Source organism: Sinohyriopsis cumingii, chromosome 8 (genome assembly GCF_028554795.1).
Source record: "Sinohyriopsis cumingii isolate HCF-2022 chromosome 8, ASM2855479v2, whole genome shotgun sequence".
Lineage (NCBI taxonomy): Eukaryota > Metazoa > Mollusca > Bivalvia > Unionida > Unionidae > Sinohyriopsis > Sinohyriopsis cumingii.
This window is the reverse complement of record NC_142968.1, coordinates 70,010,720-70,033,442: the sequence shown is the minus strand read 5'-3', so window position 1 is coordinate 70,033,442 and position 22,723 is coordinate 70,010,720. Positions and strand designations below refer to the sequence as shown.

The 22,723-nt window shown below is 38.1% G+C and overlaps 1 protein-coding gene and 1 long non-coding RNA gene across 2 annotated transcripts in view; one reads left to right on the top strand and one right to left on the bottom strand.

Moving 5' to 3' along the window:
• Positions 1–22,723, bottom strand: part of LOC149793773 (uncharacterized) — a 128,853-nt gene that overhangs the window by 72,267 nt on the left and 33,863 nt on the right. The gene's annotated exons all lie outside the window — the stretch shown is intronic.
• On the top strand, positions 29–22,060 carry LOC149793774 (uncharacterized). The gene is made up of 5 exons (XR_016422587.1): positions 29–544; positions 1,056–1,177; positions 11,902–12,016; positions 21,391–21,497; positions 21,950–22,060. It is a non-coding gene; the product is annotated as an uncharacterized LOC149793774 (long non-coding RNA).

Below are 22,723 nucleotides of genomic sequence, written 5' to 3'. Positions count from 1 at the left end.
ACCCTAGCGAAACACTTTCTGCAAATGACCTTAATACAGAAAAATAATAAATTAACCTAAACCACTTTGAATGTCGACCGTATCTTTTATTTACACGGCATCATGCGCGGAAGAAAATACCAACTGAACCGGGATTTCAGACAGCAGATGAATTGAAGTTGATTCATTGAACATCATTAGCAATTGTACAATCAAACAGATGCAACAATGAAAAGTGGAACTATGAAAAATCGAGAATGTTAGATTTGCGAAGGATTTATTCCGAATCATTGTCTGCTAATAGAGAATTCATGTCAGTTGCTGTGTCGGCGATGCCCACACAGCGCGCCGTCCAAATGTGAAGTTGCGTTTTGCTGACAGACATAACACTGTGCCATAATTTATCTGATGGCATGTAAAGAAGCTGCTTAAATTATAGTATTTAAAAGTTTCTTCATTTTGTAAGAGCTCAAGAAATTAATTCTGGTTTGAAAGACAAGATGACGGTAAAACTCAGAAGACGTAGCTGTACAGTACCGTTGGTGTTGGAGACGTCATAATAAAGGTAACTGCGTTAACTTCGCTTTTTGTTTGGTAATTTGTTGGATATTATCTTTTGCTGATCTTCTTTGAGCTTGGAGTAAATTTTACATTCTGAACATTTTTATTTGCACTTATCTGCTTAATATGTATTGCTGGGATATCATATAGAATATGAAGTCAGTATAATGGTACTATATTACATATTTGAATGATAAAAGACTGGTAAATGATATAATGATAAACTACAAAATAAATAATTTGCCCAATATCCCAAATATGTTAATTAAAACAAACATTGAATGTAAATTCAGATATAATGAGCAGTTGTAAGAAGTAAGAAATAACATTTTATCCATTGAACCTGTTATGTGTTATCATCATCAGTTTTAAACGAAAAACACATGGAGACAAGTTTGCTTAAATTCTAAAATTAACACACACACACACACACACACACACACATATGGTATTTTAATCTAATACAGAAATGGTGACATTGATATATGCAGACCAATAGTTTTTTTCTTCTACAGATATAAATTAAAAAGCCTAATTCTGAGAGTTTCACCTACAACATTCATGATGGGAAAGGGCCACTAATTAAGAGCTGACATATGTGGAAGAAAAATACCATCCATGTTGAAAAGGGCTAGAGGTAATGTGAGAAAACATAATTTATCAATCTTATTTAACATTATTGTTGATATTTTATCTCAACTGGTCAAAAGGCTAAGTGGGTTTATGTAATGGTCCAGAGTGTGTTATTTATTTCACATCCCCTTCTGTCTTTCAACAGTAAGAAATTAGCTACTTTGGAGTCCATAGTTCTGATCAATTTGTTTATATAAAACTTGGTTTTGGGCTTAAATCAACATCTTGGATAAATCTAATAATGAGCAAAATCCAAGTATATACATGTGATCATGTATAAGATTAGTTGAGTTTTTTAACCAGCCTAAAAGCCATACTTCCACAATATAGGCTAAAATCATTAAGTTGTCCTTGAAGTTTGATGAGTGTTAACCATTAATAATAATAAGGTGATCTTTCATCTGAGTATGTTACCACCGCATGCAATATTTATACATGTAGTGCAGTTTTTACTAAACGTAGAATACATGCTTATATAAATGAGATCTAGATTGAAGAAGTGAAGATGCATACAAATACATGAGGTTATAACCACTACTGCTGATTCAAGTTTGATCATGCTTGGCCATTGGGCTTATAGAGTCAAGTTTCACAATGATGCTTATTATGAGTGTGATAAAGGTATGGTAGTGAAGTGACCTTGCATCTGATTGGCAGAGTTTCTTATGATTTGCACAACAGTGTTTATGATCCAATTTAGATCTGACTTGTTTAATTATTTGCTTGTATGTCTGAGGCTATAAGCAAAATCTATGCATATAATGTGGTGGTTCTACATCTCACTAGCCATTCTTGCTACTGCTCTTAAAACTATTTCTCATTAATTTCATCAGACTTGGTGAATAGATTTATCTCATCAAGATATAGCAAAAGAGCAATTTTGTAAAAAAAAATATTCATTCATATTAAACTCAAATTCTGCATCTGATTGGTTGACCTTGCAAATACTATAAGGGCTCTATTTCTGACAAAAAGATTATTTTGATCTAATGTAGCAGAAATGCTTATATGATCAAAACATTGAACATATTTGATGACAAATAAGAAATAGTTTTTCATGCAAATTTGATAAACATTGATAAATCGGTTCATATCATTAAAAGCTTGGAAGAGTTTGATTACATGTGAGACCATCACATATTAATCATTCTTTATTTAGAGAATTATTTTTGTCAGGATTTAGTAAAATATGTAAAATCAATATGGACTGGTTTTGTTATGTACAGCAACACTAGTTGTTTACTGAGTACTGAGGGAATTGGAGTAAGGCAAGGGTACATTGCAGTAGGTAACCTGGTTGACTTGATAACAGGATTTTAACACAAACATTTTTATCAGGAGTCTAGCATACTAACCATTGATTCACTGCAGATCCTGCCCCCATTAGTTACCTTTTAATACATAAAGCATTTGGGTTTTTTATGTCACAGATCCCATAGGGATTAAAATTAACATCATAGGTCTCACTGGATAGTTTCGTATTTTGACATCCCTCTAATTTTTAAGGTAGAAGGCATGAACCTAATTATCACAAGCCTAGCATTTATAAATTTACACATAAGCTAAATCTATAATGTGGTTCAGATTTACTTTGAGTTAGGCATGGAAATAGGTTGGCTTGTTGGTGACTGCCTGTCACAGTTAGATGAGCATTGGAGATCATATGCGTAACTTAGTCTGCAAATGAGCTGCCGACTTTTATTTGTGTCTGCTACAGAGGTAAATATAAAAAAATCTTGATGGTAGAGGGGTGATGAAAAGTATGCTAATTTGTTATAGTACTAGTGAACTTTATTCATGCATAAGGCACATACTGATTCTCTTAGTTGCCTTGTCACAGAAAAATATTGAAAATAGCTATTTCTAGTAAAAAATGAATGTAAAATGTACCTGCATCCTTTGACCCTACCAGAACCAAACTAAAAGCTCAAATTTGTGCAGCTGCTTTTGCTCATCACAAACATAATTGGGAGTATAACTGCTAACCCTACCCTCTAGCACACATTTCATTCATTCATTGGATTAAAGTCACGTGCACCTTTCGGTATGTGCGACTGTTTAGTTTGTACACGTTTGTGTACTTTTTGAATTTAGCGATTAACTTATACAATGCCCCCAAGCAAGCAAGCCGAAGCCCAGGTGCCCCAAAAGGTCCCGCCCAGGCTCTCATCGCTGCAACCTTCTCCATCGTTGTACTCCGTTGGTGGTCTGTTTCTGCATCCTGCATCTCCTTCCTCTCTCATTTCAGGCAGTAACCGAAGCACACCAGCAGCAGTATTATGAAATTTTCGTTGCAATCAATGCCCAGTTCCCTATATTTATTGGGCTATTCCTGTACTATCTTGCCAAACATGTGATTGTCACATACGCTTCAGATATTCCTGAGTTGTGAATTTTCCTATCTTTTGTAAGGTCTATTAAATTTTGTGTACTTTGCGTACTTGAATTTTCCGAAATTTTTTTCACATCTAGTAGGCTTTTAGTAGCCCTTTATTTTGTTTTGGAGATCTCAATTTGGTTAAGTATTTCGTACGTGTGGCTTTAAACCAATCAGTGTGTTTCAGGGCCAGTAAGTTGTTGGTCAAAAGAGGGCTTTCGTGGGTCAGAATGAAAGCCCTATGTGGTAAAATTTGTTTGTAAAAAAGAAAAAAAAAAAGAAAAGAAAAGAAAAAAAAGGTGGGTAGGGAGTGTGTATGCTATATTTGTATGATGGCTATAGACATTTTTGTTCGTTTTTCTGCTTTTCCCACATATCCCGACAACACACATTCACGCTCACTTTCTCATTCACACTTATAAGTAGATGTGGGGGGGGGGTGGCCTTATTTCTTTTGTTTGATTTCGGGAAGGCAATTCTTTTCATACTGTGGGGTGGGGGTGGTTTGATTATTTGAGGCATACTCTTTTCATTGTTTCTGCCTTCATTCCCCAAGGTCTGCAAGTGTCCTGTTCTTTCTTCTTTTACTGCCTTAGGACGTTTAACTTCATCCTGTGCCTTTTCCTGCTCTTCTTTATTTCAGCTCTTTCTGCCTTATCCCGTGTCCGTTTCTATTTTGGTCTTCTCGTCCTTTTGATACTGCCATGTTCGCCGTGAGATGTTTTCTTCGAGGGAGGTGGTTTGATTGCCTTTGTTTCCCTTCGCTTTGACCACTTGGCTATTTACCTGTTATTTTTGTTTAGCTTAGCTATTTGTGATTTATTTTAATGTATATTTTTTTTATTTTTATTTTTTTATATTTTTTTAATTTTTTTTTGATCCTGCGGGACCTAGCATGCCGTTATAATTCCGAAACAGTGATTTTGTAATATTTTGTCCTTATCTGGTTTTTATTGTTCGGGTTATGATCGGCTGTGCCAGTCTGTGAACCCACGATACCGAGCCGGCCGTCACAATTCCCAAACAGTGATTTGTAATATTTTGACTGGTCTTTGATTTACTTTTTAATATTTTTTTTTTTGTTTTTTGTTTTTTTTTTTTTTTCCTTTTTTTCTTTTTTTTTTTTTTTTTTGAACCTACGGGGCCTAGCATGCCATTATAATTCCAAAACAGTGATTTTGTAATATTCGTCCTTATCTGGTTTTTATTGTTCGGATTATGAGCGGCGGTGTCAGTCTGTGAACCCACTAGCCCGAGCCGGCCGTCACAATTCCCAAACAGTGATTTGTAATATTTTGATTGGTTTTTTTCTTTTTTGGTTCGATCTTTTAGGTTTATTGGTTTTAATTTCTTTACATGGTCTCTCTTTATACCCAACCCTTCATTCGGTTTAGATTTGTCCCCTTTTGCCTATTTTGTTAATGAATGTCATGATGTTATTATAGGTCATTCCTATGTTATTGTTTTTTGCCACAAGTAACTCCGGGTATGTCCACCGTTCTCCTATTTGTTCCTGTTGAGATTTTAGTTCGGCCCTTTCCTGGTTGTATTTGGGGCATATATTTATTAAGTGTGCGATTGTTTCTGGAGTTGGGCAGTAGGGGCAGTTTTCGGTTGGTCCCCTTTTTATGTGTTTCCCTGCGCATCCTGCCAATAGTGTTTTACCTGTTCTTATTCTATTTATTATTGTTATATCGTGTGGATTTTTGAAGGTCGGACTTTCGACTTTTCTACTTACTTTTTTCATCATCGTGTGTATTAGACTGTTTGCATCCGATTTTTCCCATAGCTCTTGCCACATGTCATTGATCTTGTCCCATGTTATTGATTTCAGTGACGCTGTATGCTATATTTTGGGCTTTTGGTTCGTTTGTGGCATTTTTTGCTTCTGCGTCTGCTTTGTCATTGCCTGGGATTATGGATGTGAGAGGGTATCCATACGAATTCAACGTGTTTGTTGTTTTTTTCAATCTCTTTAAGTAGCGATCTTGCATGATTAATCATATTAGGTCTGCTCTTGGATTGGTCTGTTGCTAACGATTGTAGTACACTGTAAGAGTCGCTTAGAATGACTGCCTTAGTTGTGGGGTATGTTTTGACGTATGTTAATGCCATTAGTATTGCCATGAATTCTACCGTGTATATAGCGCATTGGTCTGGGAGTCTTTTTCCAATGGCGACATCTAATTTTGGGATCACTATCCCTGCTGCAGTTTTATTTGGATTTTTGGTTTTTGATCCATCTGCGAAGATTTGCGTGTATGTCTCGTATTTGTTGTCAATGTACGTTAGTATTGATGCTCTTAGTCCTATCGGGTCATTTTGTTTTTGTCCTAGTTTACGTAAGCTAAGATCTATTTGTGGTGTGGGACAGGTCCACGGGGGGTCTGGGTAGTACCTTATTTTTTCTGGGTTGATATTTGCGATTTGAAATTTCCTTTTTAATTCTATAATTATTTTCCCACTAGGTATTTTTTTATTTTTTCCTTTTGTATCGAATGGTTTGTCGCATGCTAAGAGGGCTTGTAGCGTGAGGTGGTTGGGTTGGTGTATTGATATTCGAGTCGAGTATCGCAGCATCAATTCCTTCCGCCTTAGGTCTAGCGGGGGTTCTCCTACTATTATTAAGATATCTTGTGTGGGGGTACCATTTAGGACGCCGGTGCATACCCTTAGCGCTTTTGATTGGACTGTGTCTAGTTTCTTTAGTAACGTGGCGTTCGCCGCTCCATATACCTGGCAACCGTAGTCCAATTTTGCTCTTATAAGTGCTCTATATAGGGTAACGAGTGTTTTTTGATCAACCCCCCAATTCACCCCTCTGAGGTTTCTGTGGAGGTTGATGTCTCGTTTGCACTTCGTTACGAGTTCTTGGATATGAGCTGCCCACGTGAGTTCGTGGTCGAATACCATACCTAGGAGTGTCGCTTGTTTTTCGAATTTGATGGGTACCCCCTTTAGGGTTAAGTTTGGAGTGGGTGGGGGGTGGCCACCTCCCGGATTGAAAACTATGCCTACTGTTTTTAGAGGTGACAATTTAAATCCCCATTTATCTGTCCAATTTCCTATATCGTTTAGTCCTTTTTGTAAGTGCTTGGTCGTTTCTCTGCTGGCTGGGTTGCCAGTTTTCCATACGGCGCTGTCATCGGCGAATTGGGATAAGTCAAGGTGGTTGGGTTTTACCGCTGTTTCCAGGTCGTTTATCATTATATTAAATAAAGTTGGGCTGATTACGCTTCATTGTGGCGTGCCATTTTCCAGTTTGTATCGTTCGGAGTAGTCTTGTCCTAGTCTGTCTTGTATCTTTCTATCGGTTAGGAAGTTAGCAATAAATTTGTATATATTGCCAGTTATTCCGTATGGTTTAAGTTTACTTATCAGTCCCTTAGTCCACATTAGATCATATGCTTTTTCCATGTCTAAGAAGATGGCTGTAACATATCTGGATTTTTAAAATTTTTCTCTAGATGCTAATTTGACAGCGGTTTCTAGTCTCATGAGTTGGTCTATTGTGCTTCGGTAGTTGCGAAACCCGCTCTGTGTATTAGCTAGTAGTCCTTTGCTTTCTAAATGGTATTTCAGCCTGTTGTTTACCATAGTTTCCATTATTTTACATATATTGTCTGTTAGTGATATGGGCCTGTATGATTTTATATCGCTTGAGGGTTTTCCAGGCTTAAGAATCGGGACCACTACTGCCTTTTTCCATCTTATAGGTATGGTACCGGTTTCCCATATTTTATTAATGAGGTTAAGTGCAATTGTGACAAGTTTTTTGGGTAGGTTCTTGTACATTTCATACCCCAAAGTATCCTCCCCGGGGGATGTGGTCTTTTTGCCGGCGAGGGCCTTTCTCCATTCGGCTTCTGTAAACGGAAGGTTTAGTGGGCCGTCATTATTTCCTGCTTCCTTTATGTTGTCAGAGTTGCTTTCCTCAAATTGCCTTTTATGATTTTTAAACTTATCCTCTAAGTTGGTATTGCTACACATGTTGGCGAAATAGTTTGCGAATAATTCTGCCTTATGTTTGTTGTTTTGTCCAGGTATGTTGGGGGTTATTGATTTAGTTTTGCCTCTCATTTTTTTAATTCTTTGCCACACCTCCTTCGATTTTGTGTTAATATCTAGTTTTGAGCAGAATTCTCTCCATGAGTTTTGTTTAGCTATCATAATAGTTTGTTTGGCAGTTTTTTCCTTTTCCTTGTAGTAGTTAAAGTCCCTATTATTTTTAGTTCTTTTGAATTTGTTTAGAGCTCTTTTTTTCTCTTTAATTGCTATTTTACATTCATTATTCCACCAGGGCACCGTGGGTTTGGGTGCTACTCCTTTAGTTTTAGGAATTGTTTCTTGGGCCATTGTGTTAATGGTTTCTATTAATTTGTCATTAAAGGTGTCAATGTCCCGGTGATATATGGTTTCTGGGTCGATTGAGTCACCTATCTGTTTGAACCTAATCCAGTTGGCCTGTTCGTATTTCCATCTTGGTGTGAAGGACGCTTTATTTTGAGGTATTCTAATTTGTATTTCTATATTTATAAGGTAATGGTCACTTCCCATAGGGTCGCTTTCATCAACTTGCCAATCAGAAATGCCTGTTAATCTTGGTGTGCATAGAGATAGGTCTATTGCTGATGTGTGGCCTGTTCTGTCATCTATCCGGGTGTGCATTCCGTTGTTTAGAAAAACTAAGTTGCATTTTTGTGCCCATTTTTCTACAATTTTTCCTTTAATGTCCGTCTTTTGACTCCCCCATAGTTCATTGTGCGCATTGAAGTCCCCGCATATTACCACCCATTCTCCACAGTCTTTAATCATTTTGATTGTTTCGTCTGCACTTAAATTGCGCTGCTCATTTGTTTCATAGAGGTTAACGATTAGTACCTGCTTAGTTTGAGCGGTTATTTTGACTATCTGTATTTCGAAGTCATTGGGCGGTCTACTATCTGTTAATTTATGCATTTCTGATGTAATTCCATCTCTAACAAAGGTTGCTAACCCCCCTCCTCTTGCTGTGGGGGATCGATGCTTTAGGTATTTGGTGTTGTAGCCTATGATGTTTGGGATACGTGAGGTATCATTTAGGTGGGTTTCCTGTATGCATATAACATCTGGTTTTCTTTCCTGTTCAAGTATTTTGTTATTTAGTTGGTCAGCGTGGGCCCTAAGGCCGCGTGCATTCCATTGCCATATTTTGATTTCTGCTCTGGAATCCATCTCTATTGCAAAAAGTCTTAATAGTTTGTTTAATTTACTGTTGTTTTCGTTTTATGCGTGTTTCCTACCAGTGAGGGTGCTACCTATTTATTTTGTTTTTGGTATCCTGATTTTTGTTTTGGCCTGCTTATAGTTTACCCCATGGGAGATCATATATTCGACTATTAGGGCTTCTCTAAGAGCCCTGGGGCATTCTGCGTGGTTTGGTTTGTGGTTACCACTACAGTTAGCGCAGTGCTGATTGGTGGCGCTACATGTTTTCCGGTCTGGGTGGTGAAGACCACATTGATTGCACCGGAATAGGTTTCCGCAACTCTTAGAGTAATGCCCCCAATTTTTGCAGTTGCCACAGAACCGTGGTTTGTTTTTGAAAGCAAAAATTTTTTTAGCCTCGAGTTTTTCGGCTATTTTGATAGTTTCTGGGGTGGCGCCCTTAAAAAAGAGTACCACTGCAGTGCTATCCTTTCCCCTTCTTGTTTTTAGGCGGATTGCTTTCTCTACTTCCTGTCCTTTACTCCTTATGTAGTCTACTATTTCATTGGTTTTATTTTGAGTTGATACGTATATGACTCCTTTGTTGTGTGTTTTTGGGGGGTTTGGGTCTATGTGTTGTTTTGTTCTGTTGTGTCTAGTGACCTGAACATTTATTTGGTCTATTCTTTCAATTTCCATATATTTGGCAATCTGTTGTTCAGTGGTGCATTTGATTATCAGCAAGTCGTCTCTAGTGCTTTTAAGCGTGAATTCTCCTTGGTGATGTTTGTTCAATTGCCATGCTATGGTTTTAAAGGCTAACTTCGTTATTTTGGAATTTACTCCCTTGACGAAGAGAGTCAGTTCAGCGGGGTGTTTCTTGTTTTGGATATTTTGCAGACTGGTCTTTTTTCCCCTGGTGTTTGTCTCTTTAGCTGACTTTGTTTCGTTGTCCATAACCGGCTTGCTGGGTCTTGTATTCTGACAGTTAGTGTGTTCCTTATTCTTTCTAACTGGTATTTGGGATTTGGTTTTCCTATTATTCTTACCTTTTGTTGAGTCGTGTGTGACTGCTTTATTTGTGGTAGGGTGAGGGCGTTCTGTTTCATCTAGTAGGTTCTCAGTTTGAGTCCCCTGGCTGCTAGTGTTTTTAACCAGCGTGGTCTGGGTTGTTTTTGTGCTTGTTGAGTATTGTTCCTCAGTTTGGGTACTCATGTCGGATGTAGTTTTGCGGTTACTCGGTAGATTGTCCACATTCTCGTTTACGCTTGGTGACAGGTAGAGTCTACTCATCGAGTCAGTTGGGGTCGAGTTGAAAATTGGCGTTAAGAACTGTATCTGTCGTTTTTCTCTTAGGGGGGATGAGACTGCTTCGGAGTAAGTTTGCCTTAGTTTATCTGCCTTTAGGTTGACCAGGCAGCTGAGATAACTATTTGATGATGTGACATTAATTTTGTTGTTATCCATCTTGAGTTTCTTTATTTGATGTAAGGTATATATGACGGGATATTTCTTTAGTTTTAATCCTGGGTTTGTTTTGATTTCTTGCAATTTATTTGAGTTTAATTCTAGCTTAAAGCTATCTGTCTTAACTATACTTTATTCTACTTAGTACTATGAAAAAGCAACAGCTGTAAGGGGATATGCAAATAGCTTTTATTCTGATTTGTGTAATTAATTATTATATTACTATTATCCAATTTAAACTTATTGAAAATTATTTTCTAGCCAAATGGTCAAAGTAAAAGGTTTTACTTACCCCGATCCAATTTTCTTTTTAAGATCTTTAGAGTTTTTAAATACAGCCTTCTAATTATACAAGTTTCATTACATTGGTCAATAATTAGTCACATGTGATGACACTTGTAACTAATCAAACCACAGCAACTGAGAGCAGACTAAGCACTGATATTTATATGGTACAGTGGCAATATACAGTCTGTCTGCCGCAACACATGAAACAAACTGGACAAATCTGAAAGCCTTGAATTTGACTTTATTTATCTGTATGGTAGAACAGAACCTGAGTTGAAAAGCTTTTAAAGAAAGACCTTGATATCAAACCTAATAATAACTGCAGGAGTTATATTATGGATAATTAACCATTCTCTCAGTTTCAAACTGGGCATTCCATCCCATGGGGTTCTAAATGTAAACCAAGTGTAACTGATATCCTAATGAACTGTAAAGACCATAGCAGCACAACAGCAGGGGACCAGGTATGTCCAGATCCAGAAATCACAGACCAGTTTCAAACTGATGATGAACCACATAAAAATTACACATCTGCTAGAACTTATGTTATGAAGATAACTTAAATTGCATTATTATTAATCCTCCTCCTCACATTCATCATAATTGAGATGCATCATATATGTTTTATTGTAAAATAGTTTATGCAACATAATTCAGTGAAGACCTTTGCTGCCAATTTACCAGTGAACCATTTGTTTCAATGAACATATTTTATGTTGTAACAAGGAGCATCATTTAAACATTATGATACACTTATCATACCTGTATATGAAATCTTAATACTAACACTTATACTTGCAATACTACTACTAATAAAAACACCTGCATTGATAATTTGATTATGTTCAATTGGACTTGTATCTAAATGATCACCAGCTGTATGAAAAGACATATTTTAATATATAGATATTGGATGGAATACTAGTTACCACAATTGAATAGTCATATGATAAATGATATATTATTTTAAACAATTTATATTTGCAGTGAAACATACTTTTACATTATTTTCACTTAAATTTCATTTATGGAGCAGTATACTCTGCATTCATTAAATTACTGAAATGGTTATAATACAACAACAAATACTGCAACTTCCAGAATCACAAAAATCAAAAGATATAAACAAAAACTTCCCTACATGTATCAACAGTTGTCACTTAATAGACAGAACTCTGAAGATTTAGAATAGGATGTTAACAAATTAGGTATTCAAGTTAAAAAGAAAAAAATACCAAGTAAGCTTACTACCAAAAAATCAAACAATAACAGTGAATTTTAGTACATTCCCAGGAAACAGAATATATGATTTTTCTTAACTTGATCTGATACATCTTAAATCTATAGAAAATGATTCATATTGTATGACTAAAATATTATGTAAACAAAAATTCCATCACTTTTTTCAGATGCAACATGCATACCCCAACCCATCCTTCTTGATCATAAAGTATACCAGCATTCCACTATAAGATGGGGAGCTGTAGTGGCTCAGTGGTTAGCTTTCTGGACCTGTGAAATAAGGTAGGTTCAAATTCTACCATCAGACCAACCTGGGTTAGCTACCATGGTGTGTCCTTGGGCAAGGCACTATACTTAAAGTGCCTTGGCACTAAATAACTTACTTGTGTTGGTTTACCATAAAAGGCCAAACCAAACACAAAAAAACAACAACTTTAAAATATGAGTTTTGTCAATACTAAGTAATTGAAAATCATACTGAAGAAATGTTTTTGTTAATACAGATTAATGGATCTAAAAAATCTCTTTCTTCTGCAGGAGTTTAAAATGTTAAATTAAAAAGGTCATGGTACACATTGCTTTGTTCGTACACATCAGGCTCCGTAACCCATATCCAACTAAAAATTTTAGTAGAGTCTGAATAAAACATATTTTAATCTGGATGATAATATTCTTTCTCCATTCATATATTACACCACCAAGATTGATCCAAATAAGATTACATTTTACTATAACACTGAGGATGAGTATGCCTCTTAACAACTTACAAATGTGGAGAGAATGGAGTTAAACTGAACTTTGATTTCTTTTCAACCATAGCACAAGATGATCATTTATTATGAAAAAACCTGAATAAAGTTGGAGTTCATAACCATGACAGTCTTGATACAATATAAATTCAATATATTATTGTTTTCTTGAGGTATAGTTCTGTATATTACAATCTCACACAAGATCAGGGTATATTTTAGTACCATACAGTTAATTCGGGATTGTATTAATACCTATTCTGGTGAATGAACATTAAATAAGATTTACTATTTTGGAACCAGTTGCAATAAAGTTTACTAAACAAGAGAAAATATGACTTTACTATAATATCTAAAATGTAAAATCTGCAAACAGAATACTTGCTTGACTTTACACTTCAACTATATCATAATATTTATTTGAAATGAATTTATACAAATGGCATTAAATTTGGTTTCAGGCTGGTAATGACAATGGTAGTAGTGAATAGGGACGGTCTAGGGACTAGGGAACTTCCATGTTAAAAAGGGTATATCCACTCTGGGGACTATGTAATTTAACATGGGAGAAAAAAAAAATATCCATTCTAGGGACAAGGGGAATTTAACATGGGAGAAAGAAAAAAAACTATTCACTCTAGGGACAAGGGAAATTGAACATGGGGAATAAATCGTGGGACTGTCTTGGGACTAGGGGAAATGGAACAGGGTCGGGACCCTATTTTAATAAGGTCCCGACCTGATGGGTCTATGAAAATGGAACAGGCGAAAATTGAAACAGGGAGGGGTCTCTATTTTTTTATTATTTTTTTAAACAAAAAAATAAAAAAAGGGGTAGGCAATTGAAAGTCAAGATCTTTTCGAGAGATAGGAATGGCCCTGAAAAGGGCCTTTGGTTTTATGTTAATATACCCTTAACATAAAGGGCATCTGTGACATCTTCTTCTTGACCTTAGGCTGTGCCTGACTGCAGGACCATAGATTAAGACTCTTTTGAGGCATCCTTGATGCTCCACATAAGATTCTTCGCATCCACAGGCTGGTGTCTGTCCTGTGGATAACTGTCCAGTTGGATCGGACATACATTGATATGTCCGTCCGGAACATCATCGAAGACACAAGCGTTGAAGATTGTACATCGGTCCACATGTTGGGGTGCTGAGTAACAGGTGAAGGAATGCAGTGAACTGTACTTATTTATAGGGGGAGGAAGGATTGAAACGGATTGAGTTTGTTGACCAATCCAAACACGCGTTACAAAATTCAGTCAGCCCACGTCCAATCCGAAGAGAGCAGTCTGTGACGTCACATAGTCTATATAGATTCGCTAGCGCCTGTGCGTAGTCAATCTAAGCGACAGTTTTTCAACATGACGGAAACTCAGAAAACGATCAGTTTGGGTGCACTGATGGTGGAGACTACCCAAGGGAACCCAGACTTACTTTCAGAAGAGGTGAATTGGGATTTTGTGGATTTTTTTACCTTGCAAGAATTTGTTCCTGAACCTTCGTCACCTTCTCCTTCATTACTGCACATGGAAAATTTTAGACAGAGACAGAAAGAAGAATTGGAGAAATTTATACAACAGCAAAAGGAAGCGGAACAAGCTTTTCTCCTACAGCAACAGCAGCAAGAAGAAGAGGTAAGAAAAAAACAAGAAGAAGAAGACGCAGCAGCAAAGAAACAAGGGTGTCAAAATCAAACGGTCACGGTACTGTTAGACATTTTAGTTAAGAAGTCTGAAACAGATGTATCAGACTTCTTTATTACGGCCGAAGAGAATACGACCTTCCCAAGCTAAACACTCCAACCCTGTGACTACGCCTACTGCACCATCCTTAGTGATTTCAACGAAATCATCATCAACAGTACGCAGTCCAGAAGTAGGCCTTGGCCATGGCAAAGGCTTAAGACAGTTAAAGTTGATTGTTTAAACTCACCCCTTACACCAAAAAAGGCCCTTTTCAGGGCCATCCACGTCTCTCGAAAAGAGATAGGCTTTCAATTGCCAATAACTAAAAAAAAACATTTTACCCAATAGTACCTGTCTGTGTATGAGTGTGCGTGAGTGTAGGTTCTTATTTTAAAATCAAAACCCAAAGACACTTACCTTTTATAATTAATTTATTCTTTTATAAATATTTACAATTCACAATTCACAACAGAGCACTTTAAAAAGTTCATAGACTTATTCTGTCTCATTGTTCACTCTCTGTTTTTTTAATTTCTTCACCGTCATAGTCTTTTCCTCCTCTTCCTCCTCACTTTCTTCCCTTCTTTTCTTCTCCTGTTTCTTTTTCTTCACCTGTCTGTTTTCTTCCTCTTCTTCTTCCTCTTCCTCTGAAGAATCCCTCTCTTCTTCTGACTCCTCTTGTTTCTTTTTTGGGCAGTCTGGTGACCAATGACCTTTTTCTTGACAATAATAACAGGTATCTTGACTTTTGTCTCTTCTAACCCCTTTTTTTTCTTTTTTGACGGTCTGGACACTCTGAAGACCAATGCCCTTTCTTCTGACAGATATAGCAAGTATCTTGACTTTTATCTTGAAAGGAAGGAGAGTAGTCCCTCGGCTGGTCTGAAGAGAATTTTCTAATGACCCCTCGCAAAGCTCTGATGAAACGTTCAATCTTGGTAGTCTCTTCCATTGTTGTGCTCAGTTTGAGAGTGAAATGAATAGTGAAAGGACAAGACACATACCCTTTATATACGCTGGTCTGCTATGACTATAAATTAATCCATGGTGTTTAAACTTTAGTCATTTGACTTTTTGCTATCGAGATGAAATGATCCAATTCATTTGAGAAGAAAGAAGAAGAAAGTAAGAGGCAGAAACGTGATCTATCGCCTCGTACTAGGGCTGAAGTCTTGGCACAAATTCATGCCAGTGATTTTGAAGAGGACATGAGTGAACCAGAATCCAAACCCTCTAAACAAAGTTTACCACCCTTAGTCAACCCTGAAAAGTACTATGACATTCGAGAGACGGAAAAGCGTCCCTCTAGAAAATTTAGAACTACGGCTTACAAATACACAGTGAAGTTTAAAGATTTCAAGTCTGAAGTACTGTTAGAGAAAGCAAAAGGGTTCATCACCGACATGTGGGATTCTTTGCTCACCACACTCAAGCGACAATGTCAACCCAAAGAAGATGATCGCTTGAGACTTTCCATACAACATGACGGCTTGAAATCCCCTGTTTGGATCGAGTTTAGCAGCCCTGCAGAATTGACCACTTCCAAAGTCATGGACAAGATTCAACACGTGCAACAATCTAATGACCAGTTTGACATCACCGATGGAAAAGCCACACTGGACATGACCCACGTCTCTCCTCCTCAAGGGACCGGACAATGCAGAAAGACCTTATTGGTCAACAACCTTCGCATTACCAAAACAAGTCTTGTCCAAATTAACAATTTTCAAGACCACATGTGTTTAGCCCGAGCCGTCGTGGTGGGATGAACCTATGCCGACAAGAACGACACGGTAGAATGAAAAAGAGCCTGGGAGAACATTCGAAAATCGAACCGAGCCAAACAACGAAATGAAGCAGAACTTCTGTTACAACAAGCATGCCTGTCCAAAGACACATCCTGTGGCATTCCTGAGATGCAAAAATTGCAAGATGCCCTAGCTCCACGATACACCTTGAAAGTGCACCCTCAAGAAGTGCGCGGGTCTCTGTTGTTTCGAGGGAAAGACTTTAAGGATGGAAAATACATTCACCTCTATCATCACGATGACCATTTCGATACCATTACCACTATCACTGGATTCCTGGGATACAAATATTACTGTGAGAAATGTGACTTATGATGGTTATAATAATCGAGAGCAACACAAACATTGTGGATCGAAATGCTCAGGATGTTTGGCCTCTCAACCCTGTCTGAGCGAAGGGCAAGAACCAGTGCATTGTCCTGCTTGTCTGCGCACATTTGTCAGCCCTGCCTGTTACCAACAACATCTGAAGATGCAAGGTTCACAGAAGAAATGTGCTTGTCAACTCCTGAGATTGTGCCCAATGTGTGGACAAGGTCTATGTATCAACAGTACCAAGGCACACGTATGTTCAGGAAAGAAAAAATGTCACATTTGTCATTGCATTGTGGACTTGGAACACCAATGCTACATACAAAAATACCAATCCCAACCAGAGAAAGAGGATGGTCACAAGAAGAAGAAAAGCAATTTCATCTTTTTCGATTTCGAATGCATGCAAGAGATCAGTATTCACGTTCCTAATTTCTGCGTGGCTCATCGAGCGTGCGAGAAGTGATTCAAGAACCTATCTTGAGTTATTGCCCTCACTGCAGTAAGATTCCTGGAGGGCGTGAAAAAATCTTTCAAGGACCGAACACACTAGCCGATTTCACACAATGGGTCTTAGACCCCATCGACAAGACGTGGAGCCAAGAGGACATCGAACATTATTATGGAGATTGTCATTGTCATGCCACGGTGATGGCTCACAATTTCTCCGGATATGATGGACAGTTTCTTTTGAGATGTTATACGGAACGTGGCATCGAGCGTCCTAAAATCACTTTGAACGGAGCCAAAATCATTTTCATGCAAGTGGGACAAGTGCAGTTTAAAGATTCGATGAGCTACTTAGCCATGCCTTTGAGTCGAATGCCTAAAATGTTTGGAATGACAGAAATGGCTAAAGGGTACTTTCCACACTTTTTCAATACAGAAGCCAATCAACACGCCGTTCTACCCCATTTGCCTCAGGCTCACTATTACGACCCTGACAACATGCGTACCGAACGAGAAACTTTCTACGCTTGGTACCAGGCTCACGCCTCCGACCCTTTCGACTTTCAGGAAGAAATGCTAAAGTATCGTCGTTCCGACATGGACATTTTACGGCGATGCTGTGGAAAATTTCGAGAACTGTTCATGGAACACGGAGGGGTTGATCATTTAAAAGAGGCTTGCACCATTGCCAAAGCGTGTTCCTTAGTCTACCGACAACGATTCATGCTTGAAAACACTGTGGCTGTCATCAGTCCTCAAACGACCAACTATGTCAAACATCAATACTCGGTCAAAGCCCCATGCTGGTTGCATTACTTGTGCGACAAGGAAGGCAAATGGATTCAGCATGCCCGCAACGGACAGGGCGAAAGATCATCGGAATGCATTCGGTCAATGGCTGGGACTTAGAAAACCCCAAGATCATGTACGAGTTTAACGGTTGCTTATTTCACGGATGTCCCGTCTGTTACCCTGACCGCGGCACTAAAAATCAGTTCTTACAACGAACCATGGAAGACTTGTACCAGGCCATTTGTCAGCCACGCCTAAAGTTAGAACAGGAAGGATACCAAGTGGTGGAAATGTGGGAACACAAATACAATCACCGTTTGAACACCGATCCCGAGTTTAAACGCCTCATGGAAAGTTACCAGTTCATGGACCCCCTGAACCCAAGTAATAGTTTGTACGGAGGAAGGACCAATGCCACCTGTTTGCTGTACCAAGCTGACGAAGAGAAAGGAGAAGAAATCATATACTTGGACGTGTGTTCACTGTATCCCTACGTGTGCAAATATTGTTGCTTTCCTGCAGGGCACCCACAATTGTTCACCGAACACATCGACCTAAAAAACATTCGACAATACGAAGGCTTGATCAAGTGCAAAGTTTTGCCCCCCATGAACCTATACCATCCCGTCTTACCTCGCCATTGCCAAAGCAAACTTATGTTTCCTTTGTGCCGTACTTGTGCTGAAACGTGCAACCAAGATCAACCTTGTCATCACACCCAGGAAGAACGGGCCTTGACTGGGACATGGGTCAGCGTAGAATTGTTCAAAGCTCTGAACATGGGATACCAACTGTTAGAAGTGTACGAAATTTGCCACTTTCCCAAGACACAATAATTCCACAAGGGTGACCCCACGCAGAAAGGCATTTTCGCAGACTACGTGGATGCCTTTTTGAAACTGAGCAAGAAGCCAGTGGCTATCTGTCCTGGTGTCACACTCCCGAAGACCAAAAGACATTCAGAGAGAAATTCTGGGCACAAGAAGGCATTACTTCAGATCACATTGAGAAAAACGAAGGCAGGCGATCGTTTGCCAAAGTGATGTTAAATTGCTTGTGGGGTAAAATGGCACAATGACCGTGTTTACCCAAGACGGAGTATTTGACCGAACCTTCCCGCTACTTTCAGATGATTCACGACAAAGCCAAATTCATGAAACACGTGGACGTCGTTCGTGAGGATTTGATCTTGGTGAATTACGAAGAAGATCTGAACTTTGTAGAAGATGACCCCTTTGGAAATGTCATCATTGCAGCTTACATGACAGCTCATGCTCGCTTAAAATTGTACGAAGCTTTAGAACTGTTAGGGGAACGTGTCTTGTACTTTGACATGGACAGTTGCATTTATATCGATCACCCGAGTCAACAGCACCCTGACATCGAAGGAGACCGTTTAGGAGCCTGGACAGACAAGCACCCCGATGACAAGATTCTAAGTTTCGTTAGTGGTGGTCCCAAAAATTACGGCTACGAATACTGGGCCAAACAAGGAGAAGTGCACACGAAGTGTAAAGTGAAAGGACTTACTCTGAATTATCGTACCAGTCGAGTGGTCAACTTTGGCATATTGAAAGAAGCCTTGCAGTCTAGAGATAGTGACCACCTATCAACCCAACAAGATTGTACGTTTACCCACACACCACATCGTCAGTCGACCCTTGGAAAAAGTCTATCAAATCGTGTAGCAGAAGCGAGTGCGGCTTCCCACCCACTTTACTTTGCCGTATGGACATGTCGGTATAAAACATTGGTTGTAAGAGGATAGCCACCCACCAGAAGGATGACTTCGCCGCAGCAAGAATCGAGTGAGAAATCCAGTGAGAACTCCAAGTTCAAACCCTACCATTTTCCAGTCTTCTTACCTGACTATTGTGATTGTGCCCGTCGATTGGACATGTTTCAAAAATAGCCTACGGATAGGGAAGGATTACCTTCTTCGTATGTTTTAGCTAGAACAGGATTTGTCTACTTCGGACCCGAGTCAGGATTGGGATACGAAGTACAGTGTTTCGCTTGCGGACTGAAGTTACGAATGGATCTATGTATCTACAAAGATTCAGCTATTCTGGAACATACTCGATGGTCTCCGCACTGCCCTTACCTTTCAATGGCCTTTCCACCCATTAAACTACGGTACAATTATGACGGTACCTTAGAGACGGTACCTTCCAAAACTAGACGTAAACACATTGCATCCTATTTCATTGTTGTTTCTTTTCCACATAATAGCTTATTTTTTATAAAATGTTAAACTTTACTAATCTTTTTTCAAGATCACTTTAGTTTGCAAAAATACATCTTGTCATTTATTGGCATTCTACATTGAATTTTGTAAACTAGCTATAAACCTGACCTAATTACTCAACTTAACTGCTGACAGAAACAGTCTACAGTAAATGTATTTCATTTCTATAGCTCGATGGATAAACATTACATCTTTTAAAGCTGTGCACAGAATAGGCCGACATATCACGAGTCAGGAAAACATGGGGGTGGTATCCCCTGTGTCCAAAATTAATATCATTTTGAATAGAATATTCTAGTGACAATTGCCTCTTTTCAAATGGTAAGCATTGCTTTTTTTTATTTTCATCAATCTGTCAAATTCGGTATGCATTTTGCTTGAATATTTGAGATGGAAACCTTAGGTGCATAGAAATGTCAGACAGCATTGTACATCATGGATGGTGTCCAACATACTTTTATGATCATAAAACAAAATCCCATTTTTTAGTTATGGCCACTGATTTAAAAAATATTCATCCAAGCTAAATATAATAATAATAATAATGAGGACTTTGTATAGCGCCTAATCTTTAGAAGCTCTAAGCGCTTTGCAACATTAGACAACATAAAAACATACACAATGATATGATTACAAAAACAAACACCATGAAATTAGAAAACATAAAAAACATGCTGAGAATATTTAAGGTAGTTAACATTATTAAGTCATTAAGTTTGTTTTTGTAGTCAGAATAAGTAGTTTTGAGAGCACTCTTGAATGGGATCACTGCGTCTTTGTGTCTAAGTTCAGTGGGCAATTCATTCCATGTTGCTGGGCCCTGGTATGCAAAAGAATGCTGTCCATGTGACTTTGTTTTCATGGTGAGAATAATGAGTATATGATTGTCGGAAGAGGAGTGTAAGTATCTTGCTTGTGTGTACACATAGGTGAGGTCGGATAGGTATGTTGGACTAGAGTCTGTCAGTGAAACGTAGCACAGAGAACTAATGTTGTGTTTGATTCTGGATCGAATGGATAGCCAGTGTTGGGTACAGAGCAGCGGGGAGGTGTGCTCTGATTGTGGTACTCTAAGTATGATCCAAGCAGCTATGTTTTGAACTTTTTGAAGTCTCTGCAGTAGATATTAAGATGAACCAGACAGAATTGAGTTACCATAGTCCAGTCTTGAAAGCAGTAATGAACACACAAGTGTTTTAGTGGCATCAACTGAAAGATATCTGAGAATGGAGCTGATGCGTCTCAGCTCAAGATACGCAGCCTTGCATATGTTCATGACATGTTGGTGCAATGTGAGAGTACTGTCCAGAGTAACACCTAGGTTTTGCACTGATTGTGTGAATTTAATGTTGGTGTTGCTGATATTTATTGTGTGAGGTAAAGGATGTGAATGAGAAAGTCTTTGATAAGTAAGTATGGCTTGATTTAAATTGTGTTTTTCATGTGACTTGCCAGAGATTTTTAAATGAATTGATAAAGTAACTTGAGACACATTTCAAAGTACATGTTTTAAAAATATTCCATTGATTATTGCTGGCATTTAGAAAAATGCAATGCATCCTTTGTTGTGAAACTTATTTTAAAACATTGTATTACTCATGCAGAAGCCTGCTTGAAAACTAATGGCAAAGCAAAGGCAAATGGAATGGAAGAGACCATATCAGAGACCCTCAAATATGCACCCAACCAACGCAGAATGATAAAAAACAAGGTAATCCAAATGACTCTTATTTCATCAATATTGGATTTAGTTTCGTCTTTTAAAGCATAGTATTTGCAAAGCGGATGCATTTCTAAACTGATAACAAAATCAGCTTATCCTATTGCCCAGGACTATCAGAGCTAGAGTCCAGCTAACTACAATATGCATATATCTTGTCTGATCGGACAAGTGCCTCCATTTGGAATTTTTATTCACATGAAATATTTGGATGAAATAAATTCATCTTTGTGCAAATTGATTGCACCATCCACTTGCCAGAAATGACAAGTAAGTGCAAAGTTATCTTGTATCATGGCTTAACGATAGTAAGGGAAGCACAAGTGCAGTGAAGAAAATTTCATACATTTTTATAATGCTGATTAACATGACTTCTGCATATGTAACTAGTGCTGAGATGATATGACTTTATTTAAGCATTACAATTTTGTTTTAATTTGCAGGTGCCTGAGCAGAAGAAGTAATAGATAAACTTTACAGTGGAGTTGGAGACTGATTCTGATTCATAATCTTAATTAAATCTAGAAAATAAACATTAAAGTGATATTAAAATATCTGTTGTATTGTTTCCTTCTTTCATTTTTCTCTTAAAAACAAATGTCTGAACCTTTAGTCTGTAAATTCAGTGGATTCCTTATCAGCCCATCTACTTTTACTTTACACCATGCTACTTTAAAAAAAAAATGAATTATCCCCATTGGGGTAGGTCCCCCCAACCCCCCACCCTACTTTGTCAACTTACCTGCCACATTTAAATCTAATGGAAGGCCCTGCTGTAAAGCCTGTTAGTAAAACTACCCAACAAGAGGATTTCATACATTTGCAACTCCTAGATGGATGGTAATGTTTTCATTTTTGTAATGTAGATTTGGACATTCTTGCCACCAGTATGGAATATGTGTTTCAGAAACACAAGCAGCTTTCATCAGATTTGCATATAGGTTTTATATGTTGTGAGTATGTTGTAGGAAGTTTTTTTAAATAACATCATATGAGATGATGCCAGTGGAAATGGCAGAAAAGTGTCTGTATTGTTCACCAACTACACCTTGTTCTTACAAAATGTGGCTGTTACACATTCCCATGATGATGTCACTGACAGCCATCAGTGAGGAATGCCCCAACAAGCATAATACAAATTGCTTCCATTGTAATTGTTACAATTCCATTCTGACCACTCCGGTGTCCTAGTGGTTAGAGCGTCCGCCTCAGAAGCG